Source organism: Microtus pennsylvanicus, chromosome 1 (genome assembly GCF_037038515.1).
Source record: "Microtus pennsylvanicus isolate mMicPen1 chromosome 1, mMicPen1.hap1, whole genome shotgun sequence".
In the NCBI taxonomy this organism is placed as follows: Eukaryota; Metazoa; Chordata; class Mammalia; order Rodentia; family Cricetidae; genus Microtus; species Microtus pennsylvanicus.
Genome location: NC_134579.1, coordinates 206,423,225 through 206,438,155, shown reverse-complemented (window position 1 = coordinate 206,438,155; position 14,931 = coordinate 206,423,225). Strand labels below are relative to the sequence as shown.

The window sequence follows — 14,931 nt, the reverse complement described above, 5'->3', positions numbered from 1 at the left end:
GAAAGGAGAAAGTTCTGCTCATACAACATACATGGACCTAACTGTACCGAACTGCGTAGTTTGAATGGTTCAAGTGGTTTTGTTGTGTATACCTAGCAATGGGATTGAGAAAATGAACTTGGAGTTGTCATAAGCATCTATGTAAGAAAGAAGAAAGAAAAATCAAAGTTGGAAGGCTGTATTGGTCCTGACTTGCTCACATGTGGCAGGCTCTGTGGCCAAGGACTGACTAGTACCATGGGCCATGTGCTTTTCATAAATTAGCCACTGTGCTTGGTGAGTTCAGTGGTTTACTTCATCTCAGGATCACAAACAACAAGTCTGGTTACTCTAGCTGCACAGTCTGAAGCTGAGACTCCAGAGAGTTAACTTGCTCATAGTCGCTTGGCCCAGAGATGGTAGAACCATCATTAAAATTCAGGTCTGTCTAATCCGTGAGTCTTTGGGGTTTTTTTTGTAGAATACTGCCATTGTTGGCTAAGTAGAAGGAACACAATACTGACTCAGAACACTTAAATATTAAATTGTTGCTTACAATAATAATGGGACAGTTTAATAAATCACTATAGCTTTTAAGAACATTTCAGAATTAGCAATACACTCATCTCCAGACTGATTCCTAATACACAGTTCTCTCTCACCAAACACGAAAGATAAACCACATGAAAGATATTACATTTATCTGTGGATCAGGGCTTGTATTTTTTTTTGTTCTAGAAAACCTCTTTAATATATTCTAGCACAAACTATCAATAAAAGGAAAAACTAGAAAGCAAATTTTTTGAGGAAATTAAACAAAAAAAAAACTTTATGACCTCTGAAAGAATAATTGCAGCAGGATGTTTGTAAATAAATCCCATTTTGATATTAAAATGACTACTCTCTGATTCACAGCCAGTGCAATGAGCCAAACCAAATGAAATCAAATTTGGCTGTCTCAGTGAACACATTCCTAAAAGTCCAGTGAGGACATTCAGTGGGCCCTGATGTGAACTATTTCACAACCACATCTGTATGCAGTGGCATGAGCAAAAATCAAAACAAAACCAAACAAAAAGACACCGAGTGTCTTAATCATGTATCCCAGATTCTATTTTCACACTAGTCTTATCCAATTAATCTTATTAGGGACAACACCCACCTCAAAATGGTATTTGGCTTTTATTTTTTTATCTGAACCAGAAAGTATTACTAATATCCAACTGCATTTTCAACAGATGTTTTTAAAGAAGGAATTCTAGGAAAGACAACAGCCCTGGAAAGTTTCCTTTTCTACATGAAAGTGAAGTCAGAAGGCCTTCTCTCTGTCCTCACAAGACCCCAGTCTACTGCAAATGTTGACAGGACGCCATTGTGTCCAGTCTCTGCAGTCCACCTGCACAGCCACAGTTGTTCCAGCCACCTGGCACGGGGCCAAGCCAACAGCTGTGGGAAAGCATGAGGGGATCCGTGACCAGCACCTCACCACAGTACCCCAGAGACAATGAGTCTTATTCAGCAATGCTTCTCCTAGCTCCACACACACGTTAGTGCTGTTATGTAGGCCACACTAGGACCCTCCGAAATCGCCCCCCCCCGCCCTTGTGATGTCCAGCATAGGGCTCTGATCACCCCAAGGACATGGTGCCTTGCCCCAAGACCCTTGATTCCAGGACATGTGGGGGGCTGTGGAGGAAAAAGAAAAAAAAGATGGGGTAATAGGGAAGGATCAAACAAAGAGGACAGTGGAATGATTAGGGTGACTAATTCAAAGGCAGGCAGCATTCCTCTACCACTCTAACATCCTGGCCCTTCTCCTCCATACTGCATGCTTCCAGAAAGTTCTCCAAGCTTTCTTACCACTTCAGCTCCTTTAAAGACTAAACGTTGATGTCCAGAAGTGGTAGAAAGAATTTCAAAGTGTTCCCATCTTGAGAGGCAAGGAACAGAAAATGTTCTTGCATTCTGACAGATGGGATAAATATGCAGGGACCTTGAGCAGGGTTCTCCCGAGTGTCCTGGTCCCTCAGAGCCAAGTTCAAGCTCATGTCCCAGCTCAGTGTCATTTTAATGCTTTAGGGGGAATGGTAAAGATGGCTGACTGACATCAAATGTGGTGCAGAATATGGAGACAGAGAGGTCCTTCAAACTGCGGGATCACATTTTTTAGTGGACTCCTGAGTCATGAAGTGCTAACTAAGAATTTCACTGGTCTTTGGGAGTTTCTCCCAAGTTCTTTTATAGGCAAAACTCTACCTAGACATTCTGATGCAAAGTAAGGACAAAAAGGTGAGGCATTTAAGATTTCACAGACAGGGGTTTCCCCGGAACATCTGTAGCCTGAGGTCAGACATTGCTGTTTTGTGTAATTTGACTCAGTTCTCTTCAACAACAAGGAAACAAATAGCTAGTCCATAGTTCTTAGAAATATCAGCTAATTGAAGTGTGGTGGTGGTGCATGTCTTTAATTCTAGCACTCAGGAGGAAAAGATAGGTACATCTCTGTGAGTTCAAGACCAGCCTAGTTTGCAGAGTTCCAGGGCAGCCAGGACTACACAAAGAAACTCTGCCCCCCGCCCCAATAAAAAGACAGAAAGAAAGAAGAAAGAAAGAAAGAAAGAGAGAGAGAGAGAGAGAGAGAGAGAGAGAGAGAGAGAGAGAGAAAGAGAAGAGAGAGAGAAGAAATATTAGCGAATCGAGTTTATCAACCCCAATAATTTCTCCTAACTAATGGGAATCAGACAATGCTAGTTCCCACGGTAGCCATTTTTCTTTCTCTGACACTTAGCACAATGGTCTTAAGATATCCCCACATTCTTGCAAATGAAAAGATCTTTTTAATAAATAGTATTTCAATTCCACATATAATTTCAAGAGAAAAGAAGAATAACTAACAGATGTAGTCAATGAGTACTAAGTTTTTGTTCATCTTATGGCCACTGAACAAATACAGGATGCACAAAGAAGCATGTAGTGATTTGCATGGCAAATGTCATCCTAGGAAGCATGATCAGTCCTATTTCCTAGTCCTCAAGGCTGGGGACAATTTCTATACGTAGGTTACAGTTGCCATGTAGCCTGGCAAAGAGCAAAGTGAACACCTGATGGTCATTCAGCAAAAGTGGAGGTGTCATTGAAACATACCTTCTTAGACATCCAGACCACCTGAGACAATGAAGTCACACTTCTTAAGAACATCATCTCAGATGACCTTCATCCCACCACTGGGAGAGCAACGTCATTTCTCAACTATCCAGGGCTAGTAAGATCATAGATAACACTTTATTAGATCAGCATAATTCCTAAAACATTCTAAAACTTACCCTTACATTTCCAGGTAAGTGTTGCTCTCATTCCTCACTAAGGAACTTTCTCTTGGCAAAAAGTGGAGTGTTACAGAAATCCATAACTGGTGAAAATGCATGTATCAGCTGATCACGGGGCACCAAACTTTAACTAATACATCTACAGTACAGCTCCTGGACCTGGGACTCATGAAACCTCAAGGAAGATAAGGCCAAAGACTGTAAGATCCAGAGGACCAGGAGGCCTGCTGAAAGACTGTGTCTCCCAGAAATAACAGGAGAGCTACACTCCTGATGCCTTACTAACATGGCTGTCTAAATAAGACCTGAAAAAATAGCAGGAGACATGCTAATGAGAAAGAGAAAAAACATCATAGGGTCCCAGCCATAGCCAAAAATCAAAAAACAAACAATCAAAAACCCCTACAGACAACTAAAGAATACTGAGAGAGGGTAAATTAGCCTTCCCAACAATGAGGACCTAGTTAGTCATCCAATACCAAACAGTCAACCCTGAAATCATATGAACATAAGTTACTTTAAATGGATCAGCAGGTTGTATTTATATACTTATTCTACTGTGTATGTGTGTGTGTGTATGCATGTGTGTGCGTGTGTGTGTGTGTGTGTGTGTGTGTGTGTGTGTGCGGGGAGAGAGAGAGAGAGAGAGAGAGAGAGAGAGAGAGAGAGAGAGAATAAAAAAGCAAAGAAAAAAGTCATCGATTTGAGACATGGAAGGTGTTAGAGGTGACATGAAAATATTTGGAGGGAAGAAGGGGTATATGGAAGGGTGCAATTACATTCAAACTGTTTTTTAATCTTAAAAAGAAGTGAAAAGACATCGCTATCTGTGGCCAAAAGAACCCCAAAACAACTGAGCCTGGCTGCAAAGCAGAAAAAAAGCCTCCTCTGCCTAATCCCTGCTCCCTAAAGTTTCCTCATTGCTGACACATGAGCCCCGTGAAGAAACATGAAATTGTATTTAGCAGAATATGTCTCAAGACATGTTAAATGTGGTGCGATTACTCCTTTGCAATCTCTGCCTTTCCACTGATTAATGATCTATACAACTCCAAACTCTATTCTGAAGACGCCATTATAAAAGTTATTGGGGTTTGGAATTCCTTTATTTTTTAATTCACTAAAAATGCTAAGTTCACAATAGAATCAGAAGCCACTCTATGGAAAGAGAAGGTTGCAGTCATAGTTTTCTTAGGGAAAACATGGCAAGTCGAAAGAACCCTCCCTGCCACAAGATAAAGTATATTTCAACAATATGGTCATCAAAGAAATTTACATTTTAAAATCACTGGCTCCTAATTCTCTACTATGTAAGTTAGATGCTTTCATTGTTATTAAAGGGTATTTTAAGAGGGAAAAGCTAACAAACGCTTGCAAAAAAGAAAACACACTTGTGATTTATTCTAAGAATTCCATATCAGCAAGAAACCATGTCCTTGACATCTGAACAGTCTCAAAAGCACGTCTCTCTATCTCTGATTAAACCCGATAATCTTCAAACAAAAGCCACAGGGCAGAGGTGGACATCCAAGTTCTTAAATGTTCTCGTCTATGGCTGCCAGCACAACACAGTGGAGCTTGCTCCATAGCTAACGATCCGTGTTCGATCCCCAGGATGTCGCTAACTCACACAAGTTGTTCTTTGACATCCGTGTGCAGGCCAGGTCATGTGTGTGCATGCACACTTATTCACACACATATAAGTAAGTGAATAAATAAATGTAATTAAAATTTTCAAAAACATGTCTTTGAACTTCAGCAGCTGATTTTCAGTGGTCGTTTGTAAGAAGCGAAGGGCATTGTTCTTCTGTCACTCAGGACAATGGCCTCAAGGTTTACTCAGAGCATTACAATGACAGGCTTTCCTTTTTCAAAGCGTCAATAATATTCTAACTCCAAATACAATTTCAATGGCAAGGAAAAAGACAGATCAGTAGGGAGATTGACTGGGAAGTACTGTAATACCTTTCTATAGGGCAGTGATCCTGTAGATCACACAGTGGGTAGTTGGCCACAAAGGGTTGAGCCCTGGAAATGCTGAAAGTACATTTTGGGTGCTCTTACCATGCGCAGAAAACTGATGTGGGAGATTCTTGAATGCAGTAACCATTTCATTACACTTATGTATATCAAAATATCAGAATATATTCTGGAAACCTATCATTTTATTTTCAAAATAATTCAATTTGTAAAAGAGCCAGGGATGAAGACAGAGAGCCAGACAAAATGGTGACAGCTGTTGGTTGTTTCAAAGCAAGTACTTGACTGAGCCAAGTGGGAGTTCTTCAGAATGCTGTGCAGGCTGGAACGAGCTCTGAGCAGAAAGGATAGGACCTTTTTGACATTTACATCTGAGGAAATGGAAGTTCACAAACTTGAGGTGCTCAGGGAACATCAACTGATTCACCGTTGTCCCACAGAAGTGACCCTGCATGTGTGACTCAACCTCCTACGAGTAGCAATTGGTCCAGGGATGTGACCCTGTCCAGAGAAAGGCCAGAGTCCTTCTCTGGTATTGACTGTCATAGTCTATGTCACTCGACAGCTGTGGCCAGCCCGGATTCCCAGCTTATGGCAATGAAGACTGACAAGGGGGAGACATGAAGTGGCCACACTGGCAGAAACAGAAGCAAGGATGAGATTCCACCCAGCCCCAAGGCCCTACGGCCTGGAGAGTGAACTCTTGCTCTGTCCCAGGCCTGTCTGAGAATAGCCAGGACACTCAGAGTCTCCCATAGACATCCATTCTTTCCCCACTGCCAACACCAAAGCAAGTCTCAGGTGAGGTTTGAAACTAGAGAACCCCTAACTAATTCATGAAATTATTTTCTAATAATAAAGGTAACTATATTTCTATGATAATTTTTATATGTAAAATAATCTCATTCTATAATTTTATTAACTATATTACCCTACAGGTAAAAGGAAGCCTTTGGACTCAAGACCTCCATTTTATTATTCCCAGACGAATTCCCAAACTCTGACAGACTCTGACAGAAAGGATGAAGAGGCACAGTGAGAAAACCAGAACATGTTTCCAATTCAGCTCCCTTTCTGCCCAAAGCTCACTCTTCAAACAAATCAATTAACTTTTGAATATGTATTTAACTACTGTGTGCATGTGAGTGTGCAGATGTGTGGAGGTCAGAGGACAATTTGTAGAAGTTGGTCCTCTCCTTCTACCATCAACCTCCAATTGTCAGGTTTGCAGCAAGCCCGTACCCACTGAGCTATTCTCAAATGTCATTAAGCCCCTGTCCACTGGAAATCTGCAGTTACTTCTGTCTCCTAGCCACTGTGTCCCTCCTTCAGAGAAGCCGAGTTTATTTCTGCAAGATGAGGGTCTGGCCCCACCACCCGGCACCTTCACACCTGTGACACCATTCTGACCTCCCAGCCCATCCAGTCTTCTGTTCCACTCACCTTGTTTATCTCAGTACAGTTGCTACTGCGATTATTATTTTTAACTATTTCCTTTGAAAGGGGTCTGAAAATGAAAGTCATTTAACAAAGCCTGCATGGCCTCGGAAACTACAGTTAACTAAGTCAAAGAGGCCTAGCATCGTGGGAATTGTGTAGGAAAATTTAGTATCTCTAAAAAGAAAAATATAAAGATGCTCCCAAAACTTGTGTTAATGTAGCAGAATACTTCCTTTCTGCTCTTAGGGAAGAAAAAGGTAGCCCATTTTAAAGGCACATTAACACTAAAAAAGGTACCCTTCGTATCTCCAGGCATACCACTGAAGGTACCTTAGAATAACCAGGGGTCATCAGTGCTGTGCTCAGATTCTCTACAGCTTTAGATGTGACCCCAGAAGTCAAGCTAACAGGAAAGTTTCTGACCCAAGTACACCTTGAATTTCCTTAGATTTACTTTCAGTAGAGATGGAGACAAAAGGGGAAGAGGACAATGAGGAAGAAGAGGAAGAGGAGGAGGAAAAGGAAGAGAAGGAGGAGGATGCAAAAGTTTGATATTACACTGGCTTATTCATTAAAGTCAATATACATAGTTCTTTTCTTTCTAGTTTTTCAGATACTTCAAGGTAAGTTTCATACCATTTTCCAACTGCTTTTACAACAAAAGCCATATTATTTCCAAACAAGTAAGAGTAGAATGAGTTACCAGAGTTCATTCATAAGTTACTTTGGTGACTGCCTTAGATAGGGTTTCTATTGCTGTGATGAAACACCATTACCAAAAAGCAAGTCCAGGTGGAAAGGGTTTATTTGGCTTACACTTCTAGATCATAGTCCATTATTGGAGGAAGTCAGAATGGGAACTCAAGTAAATAGAACCTAGCAGGAGCTGATGCGGAGGCCGTAAGGGATGCTGCTTACTGGCTTGCTTCTCCTGACTTTCTCAGTCTGCTTTGTTACAGAACCCAGGGTCACCAGCCCAGGGATGACATCAGCCACCAAGGACTGAGTCCTCTCCCCTTGATCACTAATTGAAAATGCCTTGCAGCTGATCTCACGGAGGCATTTCCTCAACTTAGGCTCCTTCCTCTCTGATGACTCCAGCTTGTGTCAAGTTGACATAAAGCCATCTAGTACAGAGACATTGCTATGTGGAGTCACAGTGAAGGGTAAGCAAAGGAGGTCGGGATCATGTATTATCTCTGGGCCAAAGAGCACATATATCCAGTCCATGGACGCAACAGTCTTTCTGATATGTGCAGGCCTCAGAGCAAACAGGTATGTGACCAAAGTCATACTGATAACAACCTAGCTCCCTCCCAGGAAGCGAGCTCTTCCTTCCCAATCGGGGTGCAGAATTAGAGTCAATGTCACAATTGAGGTGATTAACTAAAATGATTCGCCTGGCCAGCCAGTACTTCTGCTCTAACCACTGAGATTTCTGATGGATTTATTAACATAAAGTCATGTTCACCTCCTCTGCTATGATTTATCAATAACCCAGAGCAATAATAGCTTCCTGGGACCAACTACCCAATGTCTACTCAACACAGTTCACATAGCCTCTCAACCAATGAAATGAAAGTTACACTTTAGTGCAAACTTGGCACCTTGCAAGCAAAATAAAGATACTTTTAATGTAAGAATAAAGAAGTGTAAGATGGGGGTGAGCGAAGAGCCCTCAATATGCTGCTGTTAAATCCCCTGATGAGCTGCAGCACACACCTGTACATGATGCTTTATTATACAAGGAAAAGGTGCTTACTGAGAAGATAACAATACAGATGAATAAAAATCAAAAGTCAAAAATCCATGATCCTGTAATTCACGGATAGTTGCTAGATACATGTCAAAGAACACAATTCCAAAAATTTAAATAGATAGGAGGTACGAGGGAGGATGCAGGATAGGTACCTATATAAATGACATATAGCTGATGGGTAGATAGATAGATGATACTTATGCTCATATATATAATGATAATAGCAGATGATAGATAGATGATGGATAGATAGATGATAGATAGATAATACTTATGTTCATGCATAGATAATGATAACAGCAAATGATAGATGATGATAGATAGATAGATAGATAGATAGATAGATAGATAGATAGATGATAGATAGATAGATAGATGATAGATAGATAGATAGATAGATAGATAGATAGATGATAGATAGATGTTAGAAAGAAAACATACATATTTAAATATATATACTTACATATATATCAATATGTATACTCATATGTACACATACACATAAATGGAGGTGTGTTTATAAAAATATTTAATACAAATCCTTTCTCTCACATGCTGTTCAGAAAAAAACAGCCACCTATAAAGCATTTTATAAGCAATAGCTGTCATGTAGAACACTTGACAGTACTTCTATTTCTCAGAAAAATGGAATCCAAATACAAGCATGTGACTATGATGTCCTTACTTGATCAATAAGGAGATATGAGGATGAAACTAGTGAAAAGGATTAGGGCACCTTGTCCCCCAAATTGTCCTAACATACATCTCACTCTCCCGGTTTCTCTTGGGGATTTACAGTCAGCGAGTACACAATCCACACAGGACACACTCAAAAAAGCCCATTGGCAAATCTAGACTCAGACATTTCTCTTGTCTCCAGTGCGTACAGCATTTGATTAAAAGGACCAGCATTGAGGGAAAGGTGTTTGAAAGAACATACAGAGAAAGAACAGAAATCTTTCAAACACTGTGATAGAGTTGATGAGAACTTATCAAATTTTCTACCTTCTTTGAAACCAGTTATTACTGCCATGATTTTATGCATTAAATGGGGTATCTAAATTTACCATCTCCCGATGGTTCATGTTGCACAGAACTCTTGGAATGAAGACTCTGTCAAATGTTCAAAGCACCATTGGGGGAAAGAGAGATGGCTCCGTGCTAAACAGCTCATACAAAGAATCCAAGTTAGAGTCCCAGTACTCACATCGGGTGGCTCAGAATCACTCCAGCTCCAGGAGCTCCGGTGTCATTTTGTGACCTCTGTGGGCATCTGCACACACACACACACACACACACACCACACATACACACACACACACACACATACATATATACATACATATGTGTGTGTGTGTGTATATATATAATTTAAAGATAATAAAACAAGTCAGGTAGTGTGCCCAGATCTCTGTGAGTTTGAGGCCAGTCTGGTCTACAAGAGCAAGTTTCAGGACAGACTCCAAAGCTACAGAGAAACCCTGTCTCAAAAAAAAAAAAACAAATAATAATAATAATAAAAGAAATAAATCCTTAAACACCCTTCATAAATACAGAATTAAAACTAATGAAACAATCAAAACTATCATAAACATAAAAATCAGACTCTAAGCTGTAATCACCTAAATAAATCTTTACTGAGGACCACCTGTTTTTCTAGATTATAATAAAACATAACACTTTGATTTTTAGCATCTTTTTATCTTAATATTTTATTAATGTCATTCCTATGTTAAACTTCAGATGTTGAACAGGTACATTGCACACACATCTTGGAAAGAAAATATTCAACAGCCTCTGGACACATCAGAGACTTCTTGCTCATGACAATGGGAAAAGGCATGGCTGGATTGTGTTCAATTATGTGCAGCATAGTTTGGAAGGAGGCATTGTTCTAGAATGCTATCTAATTTTGTCCTACACAGACCATGCGGGGTTGAGAAAACAATGACTAACAAGTTCCAGGAAATTTACAATGAAATAGGTGTTTTTAACATGCTTTGACAATTACCAGTAGAGACACGATCTCTTCCAAAGCTTCGACTATCTATCCTAGAACAGTGTTCTCACTCCCAACTCTGAACTCTAATCTTTCTTCCCTAAGAACCCCTTCTCCATTTCCAAGGCCTTGGGACATCTCTTCTAGCACTAAGTTTAAGTCTTGTGTACTTTCATGTATGACCCTCTGAATTCTTCATTAGGTTGTGGATATTGCATCTTTTTGGATTCTAGTGGTGCTTTTAATGAAATGCCATTAAATAAATATCTGCTGCATGAAAACAACAGAAAAACGTAAATTCTTTAGCTCAACAAGTTAGTCTTTTCTGGGAAAGCGGATGTGAGGACCACGAGCAGGGAGGTGTTCACAGGTATGTCTGCTAAGAAGGGAGGATTGGAGCAGAGACAGTGGGGGCAAGGCTGGTCTGCAGCCACTCAGAGAGCACAGTGCTGTGTGGGCTGTAAATCAGAAAAAAACCATCTCCATGGGATTCCACTGCACCACACAGCACTGAAAGATAGGAATAGCAAAGCAGAATCATTTTCAAATGTGTGACCTTATTGCTGACTCCAAGGTATCAAAGGAGCAAATACTTACAAATTTCGATCACCTCACAAACTATACTTTATCTTCTATGGCATATAAGGAGAATATTTTGTACATCACTTAGTGACATATATAAAGAGGTCTAGCCACATTTTAGATGACTGCATTTTCATTTCAACCACACAGATCATATTTTTGAATATGTAACCCAGCCACTCATCTATACATTCTTGAATCATTGATTTTATTCCATCTTGTTCACTCTTTACCTTCTCCTCCATGATCTGAAACTGCTGAGTACATCAGGTAAAGATAAGGATCATGTGGATAAAATTTAAAATCCATTTACTCCTCAAAGCAAATAGAGAAAGTAAGTGCCTTTTGCAAGGAGAGGTTGTAATTTAATAATTAAATTGTGTTTCCTATGTCTTTATTTCTTAGCAATTGGAAAACAAAACCTGTCTATTTTCTCGAAGGGAAGGTGGGCATGTGGGGGAAACTGTCGTTCTTTCTTCTCGCTGTGTTTGCCTTTCCTCCAGCAATGAGCATCTTCTGCCTTTGACTGAGTCGGAGCTGCTCGCTAACTCATGTACGTTCCAGGATTAACATGGAAGAAGAAACAAGTTCTACAGAGTGGACCATAGTTGTATGAAAGACACCTTTCTTGTGTATGATATTTTTCCCTCAAATGAAAAATTTGAGGCAAGTACATATCAGTTTAGTCTGCAGGCTTGGTACTGCAATAGCGTAGGATATGGCCCAGAAGTGGTCTGCCTGTTTTTCAGAATACACTTTCCTCTGAATGAGTGGGTGTCAGAGAACAGGCCTTTCATTTTGAAAGGGTCTAAAGGTGTCAACAGTAGTTTTCTACAAAGAAAAAGGAATTTAGGGAGGGTTAAAGCTAGAGACCATCACCGAAAGGCTTGTAAGGACAATGTAGGCAATAATTTTGAGGGCCAGTTAATGCCCTTTGAACATGTGCCCATTAAAGCCTGTCTATAATTTTTGTGGAAAATTATTGCCACTCATAAATGGGGCTTTCTAATGGATTGTTGATGAGCTTAGCCACTATACATGGGCACAAACTACTACTTTAATGGAAGTAGCCAATGCCATGACCAGAAGAGAACCACTTAGTAGGGAAATTGGAAATTTAATTTCAATCAGATGAACAAAAAAGTGAAGAAGAATGCTCCAAGAGGCAGCATAAAAAACACCAGCGATTAAAACCATTTGGAGCCTTTGATTACCCTTCGGAGGCATTTGTTGCCATGGTTTTTAAAGGCTTCTGAAAACCTTAGCTATGTCCACAAAAGCTGCCAAGAAACAGGACTCTATACTGATTTCATTTGTCAGAGGCATTTTATCTTAATTATCTCGAAGATAAAACTGTTTGGCCAAAAGGAAGAAAGAAAGAAAAAAAGGAAATGAAGAATCAATGTCATCTCTCACAGGTAGAATATCTTCCTCCATTCTTTCTCTAGAACCATATATGGGGCACGTGTATAGCACATGTCCTATGGTGTGGTGTCACAATAAAGAGATAAAAACATCTCCAATCAATAATGTAGCCAGCTGTGATGGCATGCGTTTGGGAGGTAAAGGCAGGAGAATCAGCAATTTGAACGATAGCCTGGCTGTATAAAATGCTATCGACAACATAATGCTAATAAAATCGCTCACAAGAAATCTTATACAGAACAAGGGTCTCAGGCCTTAAGTTTCATGCCTTCTCTCTGTTTTTCTCTAATGGGAATCAAGAGCCAAACATTGAGCAACTTTGTCAGGGCCTGAGGATAATACCTATCTTTGAGGAAGGTTCATCGTGAAGGTATTCACTTAAACGTGATGTAACAACTCCCCTGGGCACAGACTCACACCCTCTGCCTTTGGCCTAAATAGTCTTGTGTCTCTATGGCACAGTATGCATGCTGCCACAAGATGAACAGTTCTCTGGCAAGTCAAAGGACTAGCCAAGCTCTGGGCCACATGTCCTGGGCCAACGAACTCCTGCAATATAACCCTACCTCCTCAAGCCACCAAATCTTCGACCTTTCTTTAGCATCACCAAAATGATCATACTGGCGCCTGCACTTCACTGTTTGTACACTTCAAACAGTGTTGACACCAGCATTTTTCTAACTGTAAAATCCTACAGTGAATCACTTGGTCCTGTTGTCCAGCAGGTCCTTGTGAACATACTTTTAGTAATGAAGTGCCCCCCCTCAAGCTTTTAGTAAGATCCAGAAACCTCTTTTAATATGTTCTTCTGAAGATCATAAGGAAGATTTTGGAGTTTCAGCTATGATTTGGTCAAGCATCTCCCCAAAGGCACACATATAAGAGGGTTATCCTCAAGCCTATGGCACCATTGAGATGTGTTGGGGCACTCGAGAAGTAGAGGCTAGCAGGAAATCTTCCAGTCACTTGGGGTGTGTCTTTGAGGGGGATCTAAGACACGAGCCTGTTCTTTTTCTCACTGTTCTAGCTGTGAATTGAATGGTCCTCTTCCACCATGTGCACTCCCAACACGACATGCTGTTTCTACAGCCCCAAAACCAATGGGTCTCGAGGACCCCACACTGCAATCTCTGAAATTGTAAGTCAAAACAAACTCTCCTCTATTTAAGTTCATTGTCCTGGTATTTTTTGAGTGATGGGAAAGCCAGTTGACAGTAACTTTTCCATTGTTCCAAAAAACGTGCTATCTTCACAATGAAAGCCACTCTTTTCATCAACTTCCTTTAAAATCAATTGAGGAAGTACCTGCAATCCCCAGCCCTGGACTAGAGTGTCATTTCTACTGTGTGGTGGATGAATGATCCTCTCTGTATATCAAGCAAGCATCTACCCTTAATTCAGCATGTCTAGAATTAAACCTCCTTTACCTTGCAGTTAATTGGTCTGACTCTTAAGGCCTCCTGTTCATTCATTTCTCTTTGAACACTACTTATTCTTTTCACCATTATAAAATTTATGCTTGCTCATTTTAATATAATATACATCTTTCATTGTTTTAATGTAATATCTATTCTTTCTATTCTATTCCCTTTTCCCGTTTTATAAACACCACATATCTTTGAGCGACTAAGTGAGTTGAGTGTTAGCCTGCTCATCTGGATGCTCCCTTTCTCTTCTGCTCTCCCCTCCTCTCGCCTCTTGTGCATGCATCTGCCAGTTTAAACGTTATCAGAGGCTAGTGTGTCGTATCGATACCTTACTGGTAAAACTGACTGCTTTGTGTTACCCAGAGCAGGACAAGCGAATCTTAACCTTCCATCTGTGCTTTCATCTGTTCATGAGGTGACCCCTGCAATACAGTATCTTAATTTGCTCCCAACCTCTGAGGAGCTCACAGTCAGAATGGGAAGAACACATCCATGAAAATGTATGCAATCCATTGAAACAGTGTCTTATGGGACAGTGCCAAGGGTCAAAGAACAGCTGCACCTCTGTGTGAGATGCTTTTTTATGACCGTCGTGTTTAACAAGTTTAAGGATTTTGACAGGTTGAGACTTGATAAGAATTCTGATCAATAAACAGATAAGAATCCAGTTTGTGCTGTGCCAGCCACATACAAGGACAAGTAGAGACTTCAGAACACCTAGAAAGAAAAACTAGAAGAAGATGCACATAGGTAAATTCTCAAACTGCTGTCTAAGGATTATACTGTGGGCCATGAAACTCATTAAGGGATTTTGTACAAAGGATTGACAAGATTAATGATTTTCTTTGAGAGTATTAATAGACAGGCGGTGTGCAGAATGGTTCGTAGAAAAGAAAAGCAGACCAAACAATTGGTGTGGGAAAGAAAGAGACTGACATGCTGTGATTATCTTGGGTGAAGGAGCCAAGTTTGAATAATGGGAACTGGGTGGGTATGTGTTTAAACAATAGACTG

The 14,931-nt window shown here is 40.3% G+C and overlaps 1 protein-coding gene and 1 non-coding gene across 4 annotated transcripts in view; one reads left to right on the top strand and one right to left on the bottom strand.

Annotated features, from left to right (window-relative positions):
* Esr1 (estrogen receptor 1) overlaps window positions 1–14,931 on the bottom strand; it is a 349,292-nt gene that overhangs the window by 197,350 nt on the left and 137,011 nt on the right. The gene's annotated exons all lie outside the window — the stretch shown is intronic.
* LOC142842850 (small nucleolar RNA SNORD88) lies at window positions 1,576–1,668 on the top strand. Its single transcript, XR_012909507.1, has one exon. It is a non-coding gene; the product is annotated as a small nucleolar RNA SNORD88 (small nucleolar RNA).